This window comes from Delphinapterus leucas, chromosome 7 (genome assembly GCF_059928025.1).
Source record: "Delphinapterus leucas isolate spDelLeu-1000000601 "Yukka" chromosome 7, BTC_Dleu_Yukka2, whole genome shotgun sequence".
Taxonomy (NCBI): domain Eukaryota; kingdom Metazoa; phylum Chordata; class Mammalia; order Artiodactyla; family Monodontidae; genus Delphinapterus; species Delphinapterus leucas.
This window is the reverse complement of record NC_143135.1, coordinates 105,389,345-105,415,374: the sequence shown is the minus strand read 5'-3', so window position 1 is coordinate 105,415,374 and position 26,030 is coordinate 105,389,345. Positions and strand designations below refer to the sequence as shown.

Here is a 26,030-nt window from a genome sequence, read left to right as displayed (position 1 = left end):
ATGAAGGACAACCTGTTTTACCCGAAGTCCACCAATGTAAATGTTACTCTCTCCAACACCACACTCCCAGAAACATCCAGTGTAGTGTTTGATCAGATATTTGGGCATTGTGGCCCAGCCAAGTTAACACATAATATTAACCATCACAAGACCACCCCTTGTCAACCTGACACTCACACACACCTCTTTAAGCCATAACGAAGCTCCAAATGAAGACAATAACAAGATCACCCTTCCATCTAATATGATACAGCGATCCTGCCTAGAACTGAAAATGCACTAACTGTTTCCCCAGAAGAGGATGTAAGGTCCTTGGGTGATGTTTACTCTTCTCCTTGATATCCTGCAACTTAAATACTATGATGTGATATTAATAATACACCAACACTGTGATACATCTTCCATATCACGTAACACACACACACACAAACAAGTATTCGTAAGAGAATAAGGACAACTCAGTGGCTGCAGTTTCTACTCTGAGGTCAGCCCTTCAGAGAAGAGCAATCACAGAGCCCTCCAAGGATGCCAGGGCTCTCTTCACACATTTATCCCTCATAACAGTGGTGAAAGTATGTCTTCTGGGCCCTCAAGGGGGGGGTGAGTGGGTCTTAAATGACAAATCTATCTAACATTTCTATCTCCCTAAGCCACTGCATCCATTCTTCCACATTAAACCAAGGCAAGTCTGGCATTTCCAGCTCGCTCCCCATGGACCGCCTTTTGATCCATGTTTCATCCGACCAATCAAACTGTAAGATAAAAGCCCTTCCTAACTCCTTAAGCTGCAACACCAAAGGCAGAACTTCGGTTTTGTGAGCCTGATCCGATGGGAATAACTGGATCCGATGTCCACCATGACTAAGGTCCCACGAGCCGCGCAGTGTGGCCGTTAAAAAAAAAGAAAAAAGTTTACATACTGTATGATTCCATTTATATGACCTTCTAAATGCTTTTAACAGCCTCTGGTAGGACATTCCTCTCTGACATCACCAACAGTACATTTGGTGAAAGGATTTGCTCCCGGTTCTGGGTGTTGGGGTGAGGAGATTGGGTTTTTTGTTTGTTATTTTTTCTTTTTCTTGTTGTTGTTCTGTTTGTTTTTATTTCCTGCTTAATGTTTTTTTTCCCATCTCTGTATATTCGGAATGACTGGCTCTGTAACATTTACAAAATATTCCCACTGCAGGAGCTCCAAGGAGAGTGTGAAAGTGCCGCTCCTCTAATGCCCTGGATTCTAGCCCTGGTTCTGCTGTGGTAATAGTGGGTGCCCATTCCACAGGGTAGTAGCAGCTGTGAGGGGAATATCAACTGGAGAAAACTTGGCCTCAGGAGATTTCAGTCTGGGCATTACCTCTTTGTGCCACCTAGAGAGCTTTATTCATAGGTAAGGAATGTGGCGGCCTGCCCTCTGAGGAAATGCATCGCCCAAACATTTTCATGCAGACCATTCAATATATTGCGTGGGATTTGCTGAGTATGGCTAAGAAAAACATCTTTTTCCTGGAAGGCATTACAATTCTCACATTTGAAACGTAATCATTTGAGAATCTCAAGGGTCTCTGATGATGTGTTAAAAGACAGGTTACAGCGTCCAGGGCACGAGTAGTAGTAAAAAGCCTAACCTGGACTCTGAGAAAGGTTTTACATGAGGACTTTGGTGCTGCAGAAACAGCACAAAGAGAGCTGTACTGGATTCAAAACAGACTGGGGCAGCAATGCCGCTTCTTCAATGACAGACTTTAATGAATATTCATTGCAGGCTGCAGTAAGTATGGCTGATGGTTCACAAAAGTGAAAGCTTGGTTTAATTCTTAAAACTGAAAGAAACAAAAAACTCCCCAGGAGTCTTATCAGCAACCTGCCTCCACATTCATTTTCTCCTCTTTCTCCTGACATATGGATGGGGTGGGCTGCTGGTCTGCTGAGGGGCTTTGAATGGGAAACACAGCCCCAGGGCTACCAGGGGCTGGAGGGGCGCCTGGAGGGATTTTGGAAGAACTTATCCTTTGTCTCTGGATCCGAAGACTGGTGTCTCCCTGTCATGTGGGAAGCCCGAAGGTGGGAGGTGGGCTGGTGCCTCCTGTGATGCAAAGACACAGGCAAGGAATTGCAGGGGAAGCAGCTGCGTGTCCGCCAATAGTGATGCAACCTGACTGAGCCTTCCCTTTGACTGAGGGGTCAGCACTGAGGCGTCAGTTAAAGAGCGGCTGCCTTCCAGGGTGAGGTGACCCAGAGGAAAGGGTGTGGGGGGGGGCGGGGTGCAGTGGTGTCCCAGCAGAAAGTCAGCACTGGGGTGTCTGCCACACAGCATGCACCAACCCCAGTGTCAACAGCACCAGGCAAGGCCACCCTCATCTCTTCCTTTCTTTCCACCCAAACTCATCGGAAGGAAGGTGGAGCAGGGGACAAAGACAGCCCAGCAGCCTGCTGCAGGTTCTGAGCCTTCTGTGGGCAAGGGGAGAAGCTTCGAAATGGGTAAGAGATTATATATATATATATTTTTTATCTTTTTTTTTTTTTGGCCGCGCCGCACAGCATGTGGGATCTTATTTCCCCAACCAAGGATCGAACCCATGTGCCCTGTAGTGGAAGCACGGAGTCTTAACCACTGGGCCACCAGAGAAGTCCTATATTTTTTAATTAGATGGAAAGTGAGACTATGCCTGAAAGTACCTGGGAGAGCAAAGGGATCTGCCAAGACTTCCTTCGGACTTGGAGCAGGGAGATTGGATGGAGAAGGTTTGATGGGCAGTGGTGTAAATACACAATTAAGGTACTCCCACTGGAAACCTCGAGCCGAGCTTCCCCACTCCTGGGCCTGAGCAACATGCGTTAGGATGAGCTGAGATAATAATTCCCTCAGCTCTCGGGGCAACTGTGTGAGGCCTGGAGAAGGCAGAGCCCCCAGGGGCTAAAGTATCTGGATCTCTTTGGTAATAATACAACTCCTATTTTCTACAATATGCTGTGACCTGAACGGTATCGGGGCCTTGCTTTATTGCTCTTTCAGCAAACTGGTTACAACTGGCAGCAGGTAACTGATTGGGTTACCTAAGGCAGTGACACTTCCCATCCATCACCTCAGCAAGTATCCAAGGAGTAAATAAATCCTTGTTCAACCAAGTGACAAGGAATAAGCCTCATACTCGTTAGGTGGAAATGATGTCTTTTTCCATCTGCTATATGTGGAAGATACAGTATGTGCATAATGTGTTCAATTCTATTAACTTATGTCAGAATTTCAGAAGATTCTTAAAGCCTCCAGAGGAATGAGTCAACAAAGGGAATTTGAGGAAGGGGGTAGTGCCGAAAAAGCGAAGCAGAAAAGATTTGATCAGTCATTGAGAAAAGGAGCTGTCCATCATTTCTGTCCAGCAAATCAGGTCCCAGTATATTTGCTCACAACAAATTAGATCACAGGGAAGGAGAACCTAATGGGTGGTGGTAAAGGGAAGTCAAGGTCTGAAAGGAGGAGATGTAAGGCAGGCTGTGGCTGTCACAGAGGCCAGAGCCTACTGCTATGTTCGATGATGGATGAAGACCGGAAGCCTTTGAGAAGGGGAGAACAAGTGTTCATTTCTGGCGGGTGGACGTGCTTCAGCCAAATACAAATTGCACAGAAATAGAACAGGCAGAGATCCTTTAGAAAGGATCGAAAGCAAAGGTGGAATCTGGAACCACGGAAAACTCCAGGAGAGAGGTTAGAGGGAAGGCTGGCTCAAAGCCCAGAGACAGACACAAAGGGTCCCTCTCACTTAAGGGACCAGAACAGGGTGGGACCTACAGGGAGGGTCCAGAGGAGATGGACACCAGCCCTCAGCTGGAAAAAGGGCTGTGGAGAAGTTCCAGGAGGAATCGAATTCTTGCCCAACTTGGCAGCTGGGCCAACCCAAACCTGCCATGAGTTCGAAGTTGTTGACTGTCCAGGTCGTATCAAGGACAACAAGGTAAGGATGGGGTACTTTTTAAGCTCTGGCAAAACTACTTTTGCTCAATTGTTTCTACATTTGTGTGTGTGTTCCTTTTGAAAATGTTAAAGGAGGTTTTAGCTAAACATATTTAAGAAGGGTCAAGAGATTATACATCAATACTGATGAGAGGAGACATCTGGGTGCCCGTAGCCCTTAGGTAAGGGAGAGCCATAGTCTCAGCATACCTGCACCACCCCTTTCCACGCACACAAGATTGAAATTGGAGTTGCAGGGAAAGCAACTGATCAAACGTTTGTAAAATTGTCCCCAGCAACTTGAAATCTGGAGATAAGCCAATGCTCTTAAAAATAAATGGACCAGGCTGTTGGCAGGAATCTAATATCCCCATTTTCTTCCTTACATTTTTTTGAGTTCAATAGTCACAGAAATAATGATAGTTAGCAATTTTTCTCTGCCAAGCCCTCTTTTGAAACCTTTTAAATGGACTCTCTCATTACATCTTCATTTGCCCTTCATCACCCTTGAGGGAGGCACTTTTTAAAAATATTAATTAATTTATTTATTCTTGGCTGTGCTGGGTCTTCGTTGCTGCGCGCGGGCTTTCTCTAGTTGCAGCGAGCAGGGGCTAATCTTCGTTGCGGTGCGCGGGCTTCTCATTGAGGTGGCTTCTCTTGTTGCGGAGCACAGGCTCTAGAGCGCAGGCTCAGTAGTTGTGGCTCTCGGGCTCTAGGCGCGCAGGCTCAGTAGTTGTGGTGCACGAGCTTAGTTGCTCCACGGCATGTGGGATCTGCCCGGACCAGGGTTAGAACCCATGTCCCGTGCACTGGCAGGCAGATTCTTAATCACTGCACCACCAGGGAAGTCCCGGGAGCCACTATTTTGACCCTTGTTTTACAGATGAGGAAACTGAGGCCCAAAGAGGGTGTGTCATTTGCACAGTTGAGAGCCGTCTGACTCCCGAGGCTGCATTCCTCACCGTGTGTGTCGGAGACCCAGGTGTGATCTTCACATGGTGCCAAAGTAGGTCAGTTCAGTCTCTGGAGAGCAGGGGGCACTCAAGGTGTGTGAGGGCAGTCATCCGTGGTCTAGAGCAAAGAACTAACTGTTGAGATAACTTTGTACTCTTCAGCCTGTGGTTTTCTCATCATATGGACAGCCCCTCTGTAGGAGACAGATGTACTGGGAAGGGAGCGTGCCCATAGGGGAAGAAAGTGGGTGGATTTGGAACTGGTGTTGCCGGTACACAGTTCACCTCCATATAGAATTACAGGGGCTTAATTTCTTAAAATTTAAAAACATGGCAAGGATGACTTAAAGGAACTTGGGTAATTTTGCTGTGGACCAATGAAGCTAACAATTTGTGGGCAGGTCGCCAAGACAGGGAAGATTTTTCATTTTCTTCCTAAAAGAACTCTAAAATAATATGAGTCTAGTTTATGTATTTCTCAGTTGAAGGAGGGGACTAGGTAGAATGATACCGTGAACGGTGCCCTGACCCAGAAGCCAGGAGGACCAGGCCAGGCTCCTCCTGAACAAACAATTTTAAACTCTCAGCCTCAGTTTCCCTTCTGTAAAACAAGCCCACTGGATGATTTCTAAAAATCCATTCAGCCATAAAATTCCAAGATTCTCCAACATGTTTGTCGCAGTGACAAATAACATAAGTACTTTTAAAGTAGTAAAAGTACTACTACTTCACAGTTGTACTACTGTTATTTACAGTACTTACCGTATTTACAGTACTTACCGTATTTACTGTATTTACAGTAGTACAGCTGTAAAGTAGTAGTACTTTTCCACTTCATCCTGCCTCTGCGCCCCCCCCCCCCCGCCCCCACATCTCACTAGCTGCTACTGCTGCCTCCGAAGCCCGAAGCAGGAACTCAGCCTCTTCATTAAAGACAAATGGAACAGCTCCCCTTGGATGTAGCCACAAGGTGTCGGTGAGAGATTGTCTACCCAGGAGGAGTTCCCTCCCACCTTGAACAGAGAGCTTGGAAGAACACTGGGAAAGTGAGCACTTTGATAAGAAAGGGGCATTGAAGAGGAGTATTTGTTGGAAAGCAAGTCTCCCTCTGCTACGTGAAGTTTGCACCACCCACAGTGTTTGTGGACCCCGTGTTCCTGCCCATGAGAACGCAGCCTGCATCTTCCTGCCTTCCATGTCTGCTGCATCAACAGGCCAGTTACCAGCTCTGAAAGCCTCAAGGTGTGGCCCCGGTTCAGTCCTGCCTGTCATTTCTACCGCCTATCTCTCTCTTTCCTGAGGCCAAGTTCCCGTGGATCCTGGCCATACGTGACGTCCTGGGGTTTACGAGGGAAGGGAGCGTGCCCACAGGGCACGGGAGCATTGCTTAGCTTCTTGGGCATAACGCGGCCCTTTCTTTTTCTCACACGTCAGTCGCCTTGGGGGGCTCCCAGGATTGAATGTTTTGTATCTGCCTTTTCTCTGCAGCTTCACTATTCCCCGCTGTTATCTTTGGCTCCGTTGCTATGGGCGGGAATATTTTCTTGTCCTTGTTTAATAACTGCTTGGCTGCCAGACGGGCTCATTTCTCATTGTATCGGTGCAGGATTAGCTGAGATGTTTGGGAAATATTTCCCGTATTAAGCAGCAGGGGAGAGCTTGCTGGGCCCGTACCTTCTTTTGACATCGCGTCATACTTTTTCTCCACTTTTTCCCTTGGAATGTGCTGAGGCCAGTTCTTTGCATGCAGAGCACCGGCCCCTCCCTGACACTTTGCAGAGCTCCGTCCCTTTCCAGGTGCCCTGTGTAAACACTCCTCGGGGAGGCTGCAGGGAATCGCAGGCGAGCATCTCAGTTGATTTTTGGTATTTGGGGTCCAACAGTGTCCTGCACCACCAATCTATTTTCCAGGTTGAAAATCGCCTTTAAACCTATTTCGTACTTCAGATTCTTTGACAATTAACTCATCGGGCTTCTATGGGAGCCGCCAACTGATCGACAGGGATCTTAAAACGGGTATTCTTCGATGTTGCCTAGAAGTGATAGCAAGTTTACAGCTCTCTCTGAAATCCTAACTGCTCATAGAATTTTTGGTATTCTTGTGTTTGCTTGTGACAAGCCTCAAAGGACTGGGAAAAACTGTCCCCAAAAGTTACCGAAGGAGGACAAAAATCTATGACTTTTTGGCTCTTGATTAGATTGAGATAAAGAAGAATACGTGCTCAAAACCTGGCCCAAAGTCATAGCCGTAAGTTTGGTTGCATCGCAGTGGAAATGACACAGGCTGGTCTCAGGGTGGGACTCTCGGTTTTGAAGTCTGAGGTCACCTCCTCAAAGCCCTGGGGACTTGGGTGCGTCTCATCTGGAACATGGGAGGACTCTGACTCACACGGTTGTTGTGGGGAATAAGTGTGAGGACACCGTGTAAACGACAGACACAATATTACTAGAATTACAGGAAAACGCTATGAAAATACTTGTAAAATGAGGAGAACGAACGGCCCAAGAGCTAATGCTGCAGAGGCCACAGTGAAAACCTAATGGAAATGGAAATGCGTCTCAAAGGGTGGGAGAACCATTTCCTCTTCGCCGTGGAAATTAACCCTTCTTTTTAAAGATGGATTCCCCTTCCTGCACTGGACGAGGCAGAGCCCACCTCCCACCAGAGAAGTGCAGCTGCCCAATGCTCGCCGCCCCGGTCAGGGCAGGACATGGGGGCCTGGTGACCCAGGCCCAGCCAATCCCGCTCCTGCCCCAGACTTTGCTCTAGAAGCCCGTCGTCCGAAGAAGCTCCATTCTGGCTGCAGAGGACGGAGGTTACCGCTGCATCTGGTTCCTGGACACGGCAGTAGTGGGGGACCCAGAGGCTGCCTCCGTCGGTCACCCTCCTGTGGATGGCTTGGGGTGTCACTCCTGGATGCCTTACCTCCCATCCTGGTTTGGTAGACAACTCAGAGATTCCCTAAGCTCCCCAATATCCTTTCATATAAAACTTTGTTATAGAACGTTTCAAGCATTCAGAAAATCGAAGGGAATAGCATAATGGACCCCTGTGTTATCAATATTTAGCTGATTATTTCGCCCATTTCTGCTCCTCCCCTCACCTCTTATTTTGTTTTTGGTTTTGGCTGAAGTATTTTAAAATAAATCTAAGGTACCATATTGTTCCACCCATACATATCTCAATGTGCATTTCTAACTGATAGGGTGTGGAGAAAAGGGAACCCTCCTACACTGTTGGTGGGAATGTAAATTGATACAGCCACTATGGAGAACAGTATGGAGGTTCCTTAAAAGACTAAAAACAGAACTACCATATGACCCAGAAATCCCGTTCCTGGGCATATATCTGGAGAAAACTCTAATTCAAAAATACATCCACCCCAATGTTCATTGCAGCACTATTTACAATAGTGGAACATGGAACAGGACATGGAAGCAACCTAAATGTCCATCAACACAGGACTGGATAAAGATGTGGTACATATATACAATGGAATATTACTCAGCCATAAAAAAGAGCAAAATAATGCCATTTACAGCAATGTGGATGGACCTAGAGACTGTCATACTGAGTGAAGTAAGTCAGACAGAGAAAGACAAACATCATATGGTATCGCTTATAATGTGGAATCTAAAAAAAGGGGGCACAAATGAACTTATTTACACAACAGAAGTAGAGTCACAGATGTAGAAAACAAACTGACGGTTACCAGGGGATAAGGGGGGACGGTGGAGGGATAAATTAGGAGATTGGGATTGACATCTACACACTACTGTATATAAAATAGATAAGTAATAAGAACCTGCTGTATTGCACGGGGAACTCTACTCAATCCTCTGTAATGGCCTATATGGGAAAAGAATTGAAAAAAAAAGAAGAGTGGCTATATGTATACGTATAACTGATTCACTTTGCTGTACGCCTGAAACCAACATAACACAACATTGTAAATCAACTATACTCTAATAAAAATTAAATAAAACACCATTTTTTCTAAAATAACCATAATGTCATTTTCCCACCCAGCAGGATTCACAGTAATGCTCAGTACATCCCGGTCGTTATTTCTGCTCAGATCAGTGAGAAATGCTTTGTGTTAATTATAAGACCCTGCCTAACACCCTCTCTCCCTCGGTTCTGTCCTCTGGGCCCACAAACACAAACTTCACCTTGGGAAGGTACTGAGGGAATACATTCCTCTCCCCCACGTCCCCTCTCTTGGTGGAGGAGCGACTTACCCAACAGGTGGATTGGGAATGAGGAACTGAGTGAGAGGCTGGGCTCCTCCAGGCATCTCTCTGGGATGGGTGTGTCCCCAGAGCAGCTGCGTCCACCCAGCTCAGCGTCCACAGCCCCAGCACATGTGGCCCTGGCCCAGGCCCAACTTGGGGGGTGAGTCTGGAGGGTTGTCTCTGCCTCGAGGAGTGAGGAAGTGATTCTGGGTAAACAGATCTGCTCTAGAAAACCCAGCTGTCCCCAGCTGACTCATCCCAACAATGGTCTTGGAGCAAAGCCCTAGGAAACCTGGTTTGACCGGCATCTATGCTGCAGCTTCTAACTTCACCAGCAGTAAAGCTGGTATTTTGGTCTCGTCCTCTGTTTGATTTCAGCATCAGTCTCCAATGTTCCGAATTCAGTGGAAAAGAGAGAAAAGGTGATATTATTTGCAAGCCATCAACTTCTACATATCAAATTAATTCAACCATCATTACTATAAACCAAACCCAGCACTAAGGACCAACGACGCAAAGATGAAGAGCGTCCCTGTTCTAAGGCGCCCATTGACCACAGGGGTGGTTACAGTCAAGCAGAAGCGACTCCGAGGGATTCTGGGGTGCAGACGCGGGGGCTTCAGATGAGCGAGATTTCCTCAGAGAGGTTGGGGGGCACAGGCATCCAGAGGGAAGAGAGACGCGCAGAGGCCAAGAGAAAGGGGAAAAGAGCGCAAAGTGCAGGGACAGGAAGGGCTGGCCTTGAAGGAGGTGGGAGGCCGGCCGGGTCAGGTGCTGACACCTGGGTCGTGCCCACCTGGGACACGTGGCCCCATTTTAAAACCAAGGCGGTGACATGGAAGATTTATGAAGAGAGGCAATTGTGAAGAGATGTTTTTAGCAGCAGTGTGGAGCATGAATGCACAGAAATGAGACACGAGTCTGGGGGAACACCTAGGAGCCTATTGCCAACAATCCACAGGGGTGCAGGAAGGCTTGAGCCAAGGGGGCAGATTCAGGAGATGTTCTGGAGGTCTGATTTCTATCCTACTTACTCCAAAACAGAATGGTTCCGTACATACACATAGAACACAGGAAGATATTAAAAAACAGAAGCAGACAACAAAGAGAAAAAGAGCATAGGGTAGGGACCAAAACTGGAGGCAGGCATGAGATGAGCACATTGTGTGTGTCTGTGTGTGTGTCTGTGTGTGTGTCTGTGTGTGTTTGTGTGCACGTGTATGCATGTGTTTAAATAAGGAGAAGTGAGTGACAAGGGATGGATCACGAATCTGGCTCTCAGCTACCCAGCAGTCAACACCAGCAGGGAAGTATCCTTTACACATGTCACAATGCTTATAAGATAAACGTCAGCCAGTTGTTCGGGAGAAGAACAACCTTCCTGAATCTAAGGCCAAAGCACTTTTCCTTTGAGTCCTCACACAGAGGATTTGTACAGTGTAGGTTAACAGTTTCCTCACTGCAGACAGGGGGGATTGCAAAGGGGTGTTTCCTCCAGTGATCTTTAGTCTCCAACCAAAGGCAATAAACTGAAAGTGTGCTCTTTTAATGACTGGCTTCTTCCACTGAACATGACGGTTTCGAGGTTGTCTGCACTGCAGCGTGTCAGCTCTTCAGTGCTCTTTGTTGCCAGATAAGATTCCCTTGTAATCGAGAGTATTCTGGTCTCCTCTGGTTCCAACAGTCTCACTGGGCTCACTGAGTCTCTCAGGTAAAGTTCTGTCCTCAGGCATCCGCTCCACGGCTTGGCCTCTCCCGAGATGGGGTCTGGGTGTCCTGGAAGGCTGGGACCTGCGGGTCTCCCTCCGGGCTCCAGGCTCTCTGGGTGCCTGGCAGCGTTCCTCTCCTCCCTGAGCACTGAGAGCCCGGCTGCCTCTGCTGCTGGCTGCCCCACCTGCCTCTGTTCTGCTCACTTGACTCAGGCAGGCCTGGAGATGTCCCTGTCTGACCAGCCCCCCTTGCCTCTTGTGCCACGTCTTCCATCTTTCCCCCTGATGGCCTGCAACCTGCACAGCACACAGGGGTTTCTGCCTCCCTCCCCATCACAGAGGAGGCGATGCCCGGGAGCAATACCCCAGGCACGCTCACTGCCCACTGCGGCACGGGGCCGTCCTTACTCTGCTGTGGCTCCCCTGCCGGTGCAGGGCCACGCGGGGCTCTCAGTGAGGGGTGGGCACAGCCCTTGGTGCCTCACGCCTTTCCCTCCACTCCTCTACCGACCCCACCCTCTGGGGCTTCAGCTCGCTGGGGAGAAGTCAGGACACATGGGCCTGACTGACCTCTCAGGCCGTCTCCCCCTTCCCACACCTCACTGGACACAAGGGTTGGGCTTTCTTTCCTCTCATAGAAGGAGGGAACTTTCTTTAGGATCCTGAGACTTCTCTAGCCTTGACTTAGGCAAGTTCAAGATTTAGCCCCCAAAAGCTGACTCTTGATATGTTATTGGTATTTTAAGGAATGTAGAAAAAAGGTGTTTCTCTCAATGAATCCCGCTTTGAAGGCTAATCTTATTAGAACTCAGAAATCCTAGGTTGGTAGTCAGATACTGAACACTGACCCCTTTTCTCCATTTTCTTGTTATAATAGAATGTTCCTCCCCACTACCACTTTAGAGACAGAAGATCATAGCTGGCTGAATTGGGAGCAATCCCACACATAGGGAAATGTGAAAAAGAAAAGGCAAAACATTTCTACTGCAAACTTCTCCAGCGTAGGAAAGGGGCCATATCTGATAAATGGGATCCCGAGGCTCTTGTTTAGATGCGTGAGGGTAAAAGTGAGCCCCAGTTTCTGATTTAGGTGATCAGGTGAATACACTGAACCAGGACAGGAGATATGAGAAGAGGATCAGGGGAAACACTGGGTCTACAGCAGCAGAAGTTGGAGGTGAGGCACTTACTGGACATCCGGGGGGCGATGCTCGGATAGCTTCTGGAATCATAAGCTCCAGAGAGGATGGGCTGGAGATAAAAATTTAGGGCCCGGTACCGCTAAGGTGATCATTGATGTGAGGATTAGAGATTTCCCAGGGGGAGGGGTGCTGATTATGGTTTAGGCAACGTCAAGGCTTTAGGGGTGGTTTGGGTTTACACGCATCCTCCCAAATTGCTTTGTTCTGGCATTAAGAAGGTGGCTTACACAGACGTAGAAAACAAACTTAAGGTTACCATAGCGGAAAGGGGAAGGGAGGGATAAATTAGGAGGGTGGGATTAACATTACCCACTACTATATATAAAATAGATAAACAACAAGGATACATTGTAGAGCACAGGGAACTCTACTCAATATTTTGTAATAACCTGTATGGGGAAAGAACCTGAAAAAGAATATATATATATATAACTGAATCACTTTGTTTTATACCTGAAACCAAACACAATATTGTAAATCAACTATACTTCAGTAAAATTAAAAAAAAAAAAGAGAGAGAAGGATGAATTGGAACCAAAAATATAAAAATAAAAAAGATTTAGGCGTGAAAAAAAAAAAAGTGTGTTAGTAGTGTGGAAATAAATCCCATCTGACATTTTGTTAGCCTACCTTGTACCCCAAACACATGTAGACATGGGTTCCACATTTCCCCACTGCTTCTGAACTACACGAATACCTAAATTCAAGGTCCTCCCCAATATGATTCGACCTCATTTTTATAATCCTGTCCCCCAGTTCTTCCTGATACACACTCTATGCTCCAAGCAAACAGGAGGATTCATCTCCAATCCCTGGAAACCCCTGTCCATGCCTTTGCTTTTCATAGCTCTTCCTTCTGGGATACCTTCCACCCCAGGCCTTGTCTCCTAAAATCTTGTTCATTTAAAAAGGCCTTGCTCAGATGCCATGTCTATGACTATTTCCCCCACCATTAAACTTCTGCCAACATTTGTTAGAACATAATACGTACAGGGACTTCCCTGGTGGCGAAGTGGTTAAAAATCCGCCTGCCAATGCAGGGGACATGGGTTCGAGCCCTGGTGTGGGAAGATCCCACATCGCACATGCCACAGAGCAACTAAGCCCGTGTGCCACAACTACTGAGCCCGCGTGCCACAACTACTGAAGCCCACGCACCTACAGCCCATACTCCGCAACAGGAGAAGCCACCACAATGAGAAGCCCAAGCACCGCGACAGAGTAGCCCCCGCTCACCACAACTAGAGGAAGTCCAAGCACAGCAACGAAGACCCAATGCAGCCAAAAATAAATAAATAAAATAAATAAATTTATTTAAAAAAAAAAAAAAAGAACATAATAGGTGCAAAGCACTGCGATGGGCACCGAGAGGGATGCCCATATGAGCGGGAAGCAGCTCCCACCCTCTTAAAGATCAAATCCAGCCATCTATGTAACCCACCAACTCTAATATGAAGTCCTCCGAATTTCTCACAGGCAAAAGCCCACCCACCCCTACAGACAGTTAAAATTCGGCTTCTAAAGCCACTTCAGCGTGGCGCTCAGAAACGTGAATTCAGGGGGGCACACATCCCTCAGTGGCCTTTATGCCATGGTAGAATATTTGCCTTCTTTTCTGACAGCATAACTGTTGACATAAAGATAAGACACATGGGACGTCCCTGGAGGTCCAGTGGTTAAGACTTCACCTTCCAGTGCAGGGGGTGCAGGTTCGATCCCTGGTCGGGGAGCTAAGATCGCACATGCCTCGTGGCCGAAAATACAAAACATAAAACAGAAGCAATATTGTAACAAATTCAATAAAGACTTTAAAAATGGTCCACATCAAAAAAGTCTTTAAAAAAAAAAGACAAGACACATGTGTGGTGATGCTCTGAAGGTGACACAGCATCATTTCAAGGGACTATGGGTGGTATTATGGAACCAAAGTGCACTTTCATTTCTGTTCAGAAATCCTGTACCTTCTGTCCTTGACCTTGGGCTCACCTCTGCCCCACCCTGGAGGTAGCACACATGGTTTTCCAGGGATTCATACTGTCTGTGGGACAGAGAGGCACGTGCAAGTGTCAGGTATTACTCATATCTTTACTGTAAACCCCACCTGGAACCTGAAAGCCTGGTTTCACTCCAGTTCCTTACATCACCACCAGCTTTGATTAGGAGCCATCAAAAATAGGAAGCTTCTGGAGGTCAAACACAGAGTTGGGGGCTTCCCTGGTGGCGCAGTGGTTGAGAGTCCACCTGCCGATGCAGGGGACACGGGTTCGTGCCCCGTTCTGGGAGGATCCCACATGCCGCGGAGCGGCTGGGCCCGTGAGCCATGGCCGCTGAGCCTGCGCGTCCGGAGCCTGTGCTCCGCAACGGGAGAGGCCACAGCGGTGAGAGGCCTGTGTACCGCAAAAAACAAACAAACAACAAAAAAACGAATGGACAGTGAGGCAGTGCTTAAACCAAAGAATGAATAACTGGTGGTGGAAATGGACGGAACAAGGACAAGCAAGTGAGGAATATTTTCAGCTGGAGGAATATTCTATACCCGCCCCCCACTATAGCACCACAGGTTACCTCCCACCACTGTAGGTCTTCCCAGGACCCACCGTGGTGGCTGGAGCATTGGTCATTCACTCTGGGCACCAGGACATCACCTGATGGGCGGGCTCCTGAACTCATTAAAATCCAGAAAGGAGAAGGACCATGAGAGTGTTACTGCGAGCACATCTCAGGCTGTGGCTAATCTGGGCTTGGGAAATTTTCTGGGCTGGCCTGGCTCCAAGGCCACAGAGCACTGCAGTTAATCCTCCAGGACTCGGGCGGTGGCCAGAATCCTCTCCGGTATGAGCTGACGGCCTGTTCTAGGCGCAGCCGGCCTCCACCCATATCCTGGTGGGACACAGTAGGCGAAAGGCCATGTGAAAAATGGAGCTAGTTTAGTAAAGGAGAAAGGATTTTTAGCTGATACTCAGGGAAACCTGGGGTCCAGACCCACTGCTGCTGCTATTAAACTTGGTCACCAGCGGCAGACGATGTCCCCAGTGACGGGCTCCCCTTCCTCCTGGAAACAGGAGTTATTAAGGTTCGGTGCGTCAGGATGAAGAGCCATGCCATTTCTGAGATGCGATTATCCTTTGTACCAAAATGAACCACAGAACTTCACACATCCTCCATCATGAAGGGATATCGGTCATTACGTGGCCAGGAAGCCAACATTTCCACAGCATCTTGTACTTCTGCTTCTCAAAGTGCAATGCCTAGAACCAGCAGCATAGGCCCTCGGAGCTGGCGCAGAACCCCAGGCTCCAGCTACTGAATAATCTGCGTTTTAACAAGATGCCCATGTGGTTCCATGGCCCATTAGAGTTTCAGAAGGACCACTTCAACATGGGCAGTACCTGTCTGAGCGTCGTGGCACCTCAAAGCGTGTATTGGCTCCCTGTGACCCCCGAATAAGCCCAAACTCCTCAACAAGGTTGGAGACAGCCAGCTGGTCTCTGCCCCCTGGTGGAGCTTTGGCTCCTAGGCTCCCCCCAGCTCCCTGTGCTGCTCTCTCCAGCACGGCCATGAGGACCTCTTTTGCTGGGCTGAGCACATGGCCGTCAGGTGCAAAGTTCTCTCGGCCTGGCATCTCCTCCATAGAGCCATCCCCTTTTGTTAACTCCTCTGTTATCCCTTCAACAAATATTTAGGGGGCATTTGCTACGTAAGGCACCCTCTGGGGACAGTCCTCGCGGAGCTTACGTTGCAGGCCCCCCAAATTTCACCTAAAGTCATCTCGCCAACGATGGCGACCCTGAGGCCTAGAGAAGGTGAAATCCCTGAGTGCTGTACTCACAGCCACATGCACACCCCGTTCGTAACACGTGATATTTCACCCTAGTTCGTGGCTCGTGTCTTCCTTTCCTGTTTGTCTGCAGCCCCATGAGGGCACGGCCTGTGTGTCTTGTTTGCAGCCTCTCCTTTAAGCCCTACCTCACACAGAGAGGGGCCCCGTGAACATTCACTCAATACAGGGAAGGTTTCTAAAGTCAGGGAGGGACATGGCTAAGAGGTGAAGAAAAAATTAGGGCAGTGACAATGGGATTCTGCTGGCTCTCATCACAGGCACGAGAGAACGGCTTTTATCTTTGACTCTTATTTCTTTGATCTAAACTTCCAAAGAGATGATCTGTGCCCGCAGTGTGTACCCTTTGAAGAGAGGAAATCTAAGCTGGCATCCACGGTGGAATTCCTGTCTGCCTAGATCTGCCTGGAACCCAGGCCTCACTCTCCCTTCCAAGGAGAGAACTGCAAAGACTGCGGGGGTGGAGTTGGGGTGTGTGTCCAGCCGGGGATCTGGACCGTGTGATGCTGTGTTCCCACCCCAGTGGGATGCACTGTGGCTTCCCCAGGCAAAGGAGGTGGAGGTGGCCTCTAATGTGTGGGGAACAGGCCATCCCCTGCAGGAAGGACAGAGGCCAAGACAGGAGCACAAAGAGAGAGGTTCAGGCATTTTTCAAATCAAACTTTATTTAGAGATAGTGGAACATAAAGGCTTATTCCAAATCAGTGGATTGGGGCAGTCAGTACAAGAGAGAATATTCCTTTTCTCTCTCCTTTCGTAGGTGGCTACAGTGCAAGGAGTCATAGAAACCTAAGGAAATTCAGACTGGTCCTCAGAGACCACAGGGGCCGACTTTCAGAGTCACTTGACTTTACTGCTCAGTATCAAAAGATGATCACCAAGTAACAAGGTCGGCGCCTTTTTCAGTGTGCTTCTCATCTTTCTTCATGCGTTTCCGAGGCAGGAAAGGCAGATGGTGTGGATCCCAGGTTGGTCAGGGACCGGGCTGGGCTCCAAGAGCTTCGCTGACCTTCCCCAGGTCACTCGGACTCCTGATTCCAGCTTGCTGTGATTCCCATTATATGCTCATGCCATGGCATGAAAACGGCGATGAGGTCAGGCAGATGCTCTGTAACCTTGAGCTCTGAGCAAAATTGGTTACGACTGCAGCTGTCACATACAGCCTGATGCAGCCCAGCAGCACAGGCTAGCAAAAGCCACCCTGAGTCAGGACAGGGCTGCACTCAGGAAACCTTCGGATAAATTCCCTTTTCAATAACAACTTCCCTTATGTAAACTAACCAAAAGAAAGCAAACCCAAGTCTCTGCATATTTGAATTGTTTTGTATTATTTTAGCTGGTCTTAGAGGGCTTATGAGTCAGAAGTAATTTCAGGAAATACTGCCCATATCACCAGCTGGAATCCAGGGTCTTGTTTTCCAAGAGCCCTCAGACACATGGACATGGGTTTCTGGGTGTGCACGCATACACACATACACACACACACTCACTAAGCTCACACACGCCTACACTCACTTTCACAAACTGACAAACTGGCATATCCACAAACACTCGTATACACTCACACATAAAACTCATATACACGCACACCTTCCCACATGCTCTCTCACACACTCATATTACACACAGACTCACACCCAGACAGCCGCATATATACACATGCATGCTTACGCACACAGACATGCACACACACTTGTTTCTGGCCAAGTCTCCCTGATGCTAAATATATGCACGGTGGACCCCTCACAAAAAGCACCTGTTGCATGAGAATCAAAACTGAAGAATGTCCACCGATCATTTAGATATTTCCAGATGTCCGCGTGTTTTGCTTGGTGGACAGCAGGCTGTTTGTCCAAGGCAAGTTTTTCTCTGCAGCTCCTTCTCTCTGGGGATGTGCGAATCAGTTATTCCTGGTTATCCCTCCCCACCGAGGCAGAGCAGTGGGAAAAGTGAGGGCAATTAACTAACTCTGTCTCCACTGCAAAAGACAGATGGTAGAAAGCCAATTCAGAGGACCTGAGGATGGAAGGGACTTTGCAGGTGACAACTCCAGCCCCTCGTGACTTCTCCACAAAGGTCCAGGAGCCCCTCACACCTTCTACCCTTTCCAAAATGGTGCATTGCAGGTCGTACCCAGCTTCCTCGGGGACTTTCAATCCCTGCCAAGTCCAGGGAGGCTGGGACAAGGAGGTGGCCCCTGTCTGTGGGAACAAGGCTCCCTTCTGTAAATGTGACAGGGCCCCTACACTCTTGGCTTTCGTACAAAGCCAATATTTGTTCTTAACTATTTGTGTTTGTTCACTGTTTGTTATTTAGTTGTGTCTGTTTCCTCTTGGCGTCCAGCAGCCTCAGTTTCTCTCCCTCTCATTGTAAACACACAGAAGAGGGAGACTTTCTCTGAGCAATGGTGAGTATAAGATTCCCGGAACCAGAGCCCTCAGTCAGTGCCTTTTGAGGGTGGTGGGAACGGTGGAAGGTTGTGACAATGAGCTCTTACGGTTTCTATACACGTCCAGGGGATCTTGTTTCAGGTGAGGGGAGTCACTGATGGGCTGCATGCACTTTGTCTCGAGATGCTCATTCAGACCCGAGTACCAAGGTGATGTGTCAGTGTGGACAGCAGGAGAGCTTTTCCCTATGATATTTTATGCCGAATGTAACGTGAAGAAGGCTCACTGGCTGAGTGGGGAGGACACGGAGACCCAATCCTGTTAAAAGGCCTCCATCTTCTGAGTGGGTTCTGAGGACTGGAAACAGAGGAAGGGTTTTCTGATGCTTAATGACAGGACGTATCCCCACCGCAGGGTGAGGCCATGGCAGTGAGTTCCTGAAAGATGGTTTAATCTTATACTCACTCACCACATAGTAGACGACCTAGCACATAGTGGGCCATCAATATATGCGTGGAATGAATGAATGCATCCATCTTGCTTCCTTGGCACTTGTAGGTCTATTGCTTAGACGTGTCCAGATGTCTCATCCGTACACGCAGCCATGACCCCCCAGTGATAAGTTCCATAAATAAGTGTGTCCCTCCCTCTGCCACCATCTCCCTGTAATGCTGTCTTGGAGCATGTGATGTGAGCCCCTCCTGAAAGGAAAGGATGTTCCCTTTCTCACCTGTAATAGCATCCCTCTGAATGCAGCTTTCTCTTCTGGAGAGTTCCAGAGTTGTTTCTCCACTGTAGTAACTGGGCCCTTCACATGCACTCTGGAGTCTAGACTGTGAGCTCCTTAGGACAGAGCCAGACTCTTATTTATCCCACCTCCAGCTTCAGCCCACTGAGCACATTCAACCAGCAACAATTAATTATGAATGTGTCATAGAGCAAATCTAGTAGCCTGGGAAAGGATTTACCTATGTTCAGTCCACCTAATGACGTTTATTACAAAACCTCGGGAGTTCTGAGGAACGGGCTCCATGTCCTGGAAGCTGGCAAGACGGAAAGCCCACCACCAGCCTGCAGGGATTCAGCAGGTAGCTGGCTGCCCAGCAGAGACAAGGCGGGGTAGGAGTTAAGAGCAAGGGCTCCTGAGCCAACCTGCCTGAGCTTGCAGCCTGGCTCTGCCCCAGCAGTCCTCTGGCCTTAGGGAGGCCATATGATCTCAGTGGGCCTCGATTTTCTTTTCTGTAAAGTGGGGGAATAATCATTGAGGAGGCTAAATAAGCTCATATTGCTAAAGGGCTCAAACCATTGCCTGGCACACACTTAACTCTGCAAGATATTAGCTACGGTAATTTTCTCATCGTGAATGAGGGACGTGGTCTTCAATGCCACGGAAGGGAACTGTTAGGTCTGAAAAAGAGACTTTGGGTGCAACCTGCTGAACCCAGTCCCACGTGGGGCTCTGATCAACCCTCTAACAGCCCCCCTTATCCGAGTCTCACTTTCCACATCACATGCTCCGGCATGTCTAGGACCAGCTTTCTCAGTGCACATCTGGCCCCATCACCGGCCCCCTCAAGGCCGCTGGCTCAGCACCCTGCCTGGGGTGGTCTCCGTCACGGCTCCACATCCACCCCTTCCCTCATCCCAGGCTCCAGAACACGTGGCCTCCTGAGCTTGCACACACACAGGGCACTGTCTGGACTGGCTCCTTCCCCACCCAGCTTCACCCGCATCTGCTTGCGTGGCCAGCAAGCCCCTGTTATTCCTTCAGGGCCCACTTAAGGTGTCGCCTTGTTTGTGACACTGCCTTAAATGCTGTCATGGACTGAACTGTGTCCCACCACATTCATATGTTGAAGTCCTAAACCCCAGCACCTCAGAATGTGATTGTATTTTATACTAGGGCCTTTAAAAAAGGTGACTAAGTTAAAATGAGGCCGTTAAGGTGGGTCCTGATCCAATCGGACTGGTGTCCTTACAAGAAGAGGAAATTTGCACACACAGAGGGACGACCATGAGAGGACACACTGAGAAGGCGGCCCTCTGCACGCCACGGAAGGAGATCTCATGAGAAAGCAAACCTGCCAACATCTGGACCGTAGACTTCGAGCTTCCGGTACTGCAAGAATAAACTCCTGTTGCTTAAGCCACCTGGCCTGTGGCATTTGGGTATGGCCGCCCCAGGGAAACTAATTCAGATGCCCGAAGAACAGCCTTGGTTTGGGTTTTCAACATACACATACCATCTGTCACACTGGCAGCTCCCATCAGGCCGGGCTCAGAGACTCTCTTGGCTGTTTACCCTGCACCCATGCGGCTATTGTAAACGTGTCCATAAATATCATGGTCAGGAACTTCTCAGCCTTTTCCACCAAAGGACCCGCTGGAGGCACATGAGCACATTGATTGTCGGTGTCTAGGGACGTATTCTCCTCCAGACTGCATTATTTTTAAATGTGTGTAAATGTTGCATTCTACTCTATAGAAGGTTTTGCTATAAACATGCTTTAAGTGGTATGTGACTGGTTAAAATTACTTAACTGGTTAGAGTCCGCACACTTGGAGTACAACTGGCACTCTGAGGACCTGTGCCAAGGTGTCCTGTGACTTTTAAGGCCTCCTGATAGAGGACATGCTTATGAGTATGAGTTCGTGGGCAAGCAGTCCCAGTGGACGGAAGGTGGAGGGAAGGATGTGCCAGTAACTGTTTACGGAGAACATGGGCGGGGGGTCTGAGGACACCCGGATACAAGGCTATACCACATACGTTGCGGAGAAGGTGGGTCCAGACCCCTGTGTTGGCAGACACTGTGCTTGGGAACGGTTGCCAGCAAATGGACCGTGCTTTACAGAAGAGATGGGGAAGGTGCCAGGACGCCCACAGTTTTGGGTGCCTACCAGCAACCCGTGACCAGGCAAAACCAGATGCTGAGTGCCTGGAGAAAGTGGGTGACATTGCTAATCTGTAAAATGTGTAGAATAACACTTATCTCATAGGATTATTTTAGAGTTAATTGAAAATGCATGCAAAAGGGCTTAGCACATTAGCACTAAATAGTAAGTGGGAATCGTTATTATAATCATAATCATTATTACCCTATGAATATTCATCATTTTTACCGCCACAAATACTCAGAAGGGAATTGCCCTTGTAGAAGTTGCTGTGTTCAGTGTAAAGAGCGTGACTGTCCCGGGTAAAAAGAACTCAGGAAACCGAGCCCTAAACAACGTGAAAGACAAATTTCCACCTTGACCAGAAATGATCTGGGGAAGAATGAAAGGGAAGAAAAATGGTTGAAATTGTCATTGTGAAATGGCTTGAAATTTCCAACACCTACTTTCATAAGTGGAAAAAAATCCACGTACTAACCATTATTTTTATTTAGTGTTCGTCAGGCACTTTGTAAACACTCTGTTGTTCAACCACAAGACCCTACGAGATAGGCATTGCTCTCAGAGAACTGGGTAGACCCTGTCAGAATCACTGCCCTTATCAACCATGGTCATTCACTCAGGCTTCCCCTTAGCGCCTGGAGCTGGGGCCCAAACCCAATAATGGGGTGCCTGACGCCGTGGTTTTTTCCACCCCAATTCAGAGCAAGGAAGCTCGTATGACCCCCCTCCCCATCCTGCCCTCTGTTACCATCCAGGAAGCAGTGGAGCAGAGAGCAGAAGTGACTGGGCTTTGGTTCAGACTTGGCCAGGGGTCAAGTGGCAGCACGACCTTGGACAGGCTGTCCCCGCTCCCCAAGCCTCAGTCTCCTCACAGCTAAATGAGGAGGACAGTGGGATTACCTTCCATGTGAGCTGCATTTTTTATAGCATGACATCCAACTCTACGGCTGGCACATAATAAGCATTAAAAAATTTAAAGGGTCGTTGTTATTAAAATACTGTAGAATAACCAGATATTTATGTAACCAGAACCTCTTCCTCAGCACCAGGCCCCGCCATGAGCTCTCAGATCTGATGAAGCTACATTGCAAAATATCTTCTTGACTGCCACCCATAAGTGAGTCAGAACTCATTTCCAGGTGGCTCTGGCTAACACCTATTTTAATTGCCTTCAGACTATATACCTCCCGGATTTAAAAAGTTGCCTAAGGTCTTACACAAAGTCCAGGGCCAGATACTGTTATGAAGGCCAGGTGGTCAATTACACAATTATTTTAAAATCTGGCTCACACCCTCCTCGCCCACGGCAATGTCGAAGATGGGGATAACAGGCAGGAGAACAGAAGATTTTAATGACAAGGCAGGAGAACCTCATGGTGACGTTTCCTGTTTGTTTCTTATTTAGGAATTTTTCTAGCCATGCATCCATCCTGGACTTTCGGAAATTGAGAAATCCCCCTGGACGTCCCTGGCACTGTGATACAGCTCAATCCCCCTTGCACCAGAATTTACCAAGTTATTTCTGGGAGGGTTTCTGTGTGTATTTCCCTGGGTACCATCGAGATAATCAGCATACACGGGTGGCCTTCAGAGGAAAGGAGGGCAAAGAAAGGAAGAGAGGCTGGGTCCAGGGAAGAGAAGTGGACCGTGCAAAAAGAAAGCCAGGGAGAGACACATAGAGTTCATTGTGAAAGAAGCAAAACTCTTCTTCCACGATGTAAATACGGGTGAGTGCTGAGGGCACATCTGAGGCAACCGTTTTTCTATGCACCTTGCAAATTATTCTGTGGTTTCTGCAGTTATCCTGTTGGGTGAGAGTTTTAAGGACCACCTAAGCCCATCCCAGCTCAGCTCCTGGGAAGTGATGTGCACACTGGATGAGCACCACTTTGTACAAGTTCCATCCATCCAAAGAATGAAAGCTTCTCACGCCCAGACACATCCCTGCACGTTGGCTCGGCGACGACTGGGGAAATAATCCGTCAGATAAGTGACATTACGTAGACGAAAGAGCGGAGTCAATGTTTCTCTTTTAAACATCATGTAAACCCAGATTTAGTCAAAAGGCTTCTGTTGAGTCCCTTCAATGCACATAACATGGTGACCTTCTGCAGGACCTGCCCTCAAGGAAGGGGCTGGAAGGAAGGAGCCTCAAGTCGGGTCCAGCACGCATGCGCCACACAGACAGCAAGCGATCACGCTGTAATTACAAGCGTGTGTTGGGGGTGACCTGTGGGATGACTGGTAGGCACTTTCTGTCTCCTTCAGTGTATAAGAATCAATCAAAAGTAAGGAGAGAGGGGACACCGGCCAGCAAAGGCACCCACGTCCGGCATCTTTCCTTTGAAGCCAGAACTCCTTTGACCTCGGGAGTCATTGATTTGCTGTCAAGCCCCAAAGGTGTCACAGAGGGGTCATCAGAGATGGCTCCAAGGGGAATGTTTTCTTAGCCGCTAAATTTATCAAGACTGGGAAACCGAAGCAGCCCCAGAACTCAACGTGGCCTTCTGCGTCCCCCTTTCACCTGGTTCCCCTTTGAAGGTAAATCTATAGCAGACATGAAATCGGTTAGTGGGCTGGGAGAGGAAGAACATAGGTAAGCCTGTGTTTCACCCCTTGGAACAGGTTTTCAAGACTTCTTAGCTGAGATGAAGGGTAACTATAAGGGAACAGAATGTTCCATCAGGGCTTTGAAGCTGGGTTAGAGGTCCAGGTGGGGCAATGTGTGAATATCACACAGCAAAATACAGCCAGGAGAGAAACCACAGTGCTCACATGATGAATTATCAGAAGAGTAGCTGGTGAGGCAAGAATATGGAGCTGTGTGCCTGCAGAAACAAGGCTCCCAAGAAAATGTGTGAAGTGCTGAAGAGGAAACCTTTGTAAGTGAGGCCAGAACTGAAGCGCCTAGAGGAACTCTGTGGAAGGTTTGGGGCTCTGACTAAGCATTTCCAAACCTCAAGTCATAAATTCTTGTCCATCAAAAACCCAAGACGTGAAAGTAAGTCAGGAATGACCCACACAAAGGACTACACACTCGCTTGGTTCCCAGACGCTACATAAAGCTAAGCTCTATGGATTCCATTCAGTCAATCTAGAATGGAGGGCCTGGTACAGGCACGAGCCTGAGTTACAAGGGAAACCATGGAAGAAAAGGTCTCTGACTCTCAGACGTTTAAAACGATATCTCCATCCAGACTTCCTAAGTGGCCATTCCAGAGCAACAGATCCTGATGGAAAACTGTTGAACACGATTAACCTTTTAGTCTCAGAGCACAATTGCATTATTTTTGTAACCCTGAAGTTTTTATCATCAATGTGAGAAAGTTAATTTTTAAAGGCAATAGATCCCCCATTCCCTATCCTTCTGAAGGATGTCACATCAAATTTCTGGTCTGCAGGAGAGGGTTGCAAACCCAGCCCTGAGCCAGCATGGACCACTCATCCATTCAAATGAACCGAGGCTGCGATCCCTGAGGAATATTAACTTCCTGGCTTGAAAAGGAGATACTGCCAGTTGCAGGCATCATGTAACATCTTCCAGTAAAGCAGCTTTCCCCAAAATGTGTTCCACAGATATTTTGCAATATTAGCATTCTACCATCAAACAAATTTGGGAAGCATGGGGTTAAACTGAGTTCAAAGTTTTCTTAGGTGTCATTAATGTATACTGTGAATCTCCAAGCAGAGCAGGCAGCATCTTTCAATCTTACGTGACCAGGGAACCCTTTCCTAATAAAAATGACTCGCAAGGACAAGGGTTCCGTGGAGCGCTCCTGCAGACTCCATGCCTCCGAGAGGAGAGGGGGCTTCACAGTGACCCCCGATGAGCCAGCCCCTGGCAGCCCTGAGTGACTCTGAGAAGTTTTCCTTGTTAAAAGAAGCATGTCCACGGCGAATGTTCGGAATGTTTTCTCCAAATACGTTTTCTCGTGTTCACGAGGCTTCTTTTCTACTCAGATCCCTCGTGTGGGTGATGAGGGAGCAGAGCTTGGTCTCGGGTCCGTCTGCAGTCCCGTGTCGCTTGTTACTTTATGTCACATGTAGCTGAGCAGCCAGCTGGGAACAATTCATTCTTCGCCTCTGAGGGGACCATGTGATGTGGGATGCAGACTGGATCCTTCAAAGGGCCACTCTGTACAGAAAAAAACACGGTCCTGAGTCCCACACTGCTGAACCCACAATTCTAAAGAAGAGCCTGGCCTCCAGGGGTGACGGGGACAGAGACCACTGGTGACTGAGCACCTCCCGTAACCAACCACCCCTGGAAAAACAGCTCCAGGCGCCTGTTCCAGATGGTGGGTCAGCACGTGACGCTTAGTCAGCCCCTGTCCCGAGCTCTCTGGCTGAAGGGACAGTGGCGCTGGGAGGGGACGGGGAGCCGCGGCCTGCTCCCCAGCTGGCAGCTCCGGCACTGCCTCTTCTGTGAGGACTTTGCCAATGTCAGAAATGCAGAATCAGGTCCCAGAGCGTCAGATGGGTTGACTCCTGGTTTCTATCATGATGTTGGAGATGTGAAGTCTGGAAACCACAGCCCATCTGTTTTTCAGTTTTCTTGTTTAAAACAATACCTTGTCCAAACATGAAATGAGAAGAGAAGACAGCCGCCTGAGTATTCTGTAAGCCAGAGACCTGAGAGGGGCCTGCACTTGAGCACAGACTCCAAGTGGAGGCCAGAAAGGGTGACCCCAGGTGAGACGGAGCATTGCCCCAGCAAACACAGGGGCAGCTGCACAAACACCCCAGCTCCTCCACAGAGCCTGGAGAGCCTGCCTGGGGAGATGAAGAGGTTAGGTCGTGCTGGCAAGCCTGTGTCACCTCGAGTCATTAGGACCCCTGCCCGGCCACCTCCCAGACC

At 48.5% G+C, this 26,030-nt stretch overlaps 1 long non-coding RNA gene across 2 annotated transcripts in view; it reads right to left on the bottom strand.

Moving 5' to 3' along the window:
• LOC149748837 (uncharacterized) overlaps positions 1-25,774 on the bottom strand; it is a 36,406-nt gene extending 10,632 nt beyond the window's left edge. For both annotated transcript variants that reach the window (XR_016393966.1, XR_016393967.1), the window contains exon 1: positions 9,145-25,774. This is a non-coding gene — a long non-coding RNA (uncharacterized LOC149748837). The remainder of the gene's footprint in view (positions 1-9,144) is intronic.
• Positions 25,775-26,030: the final 256 nt, after the last annotated feature.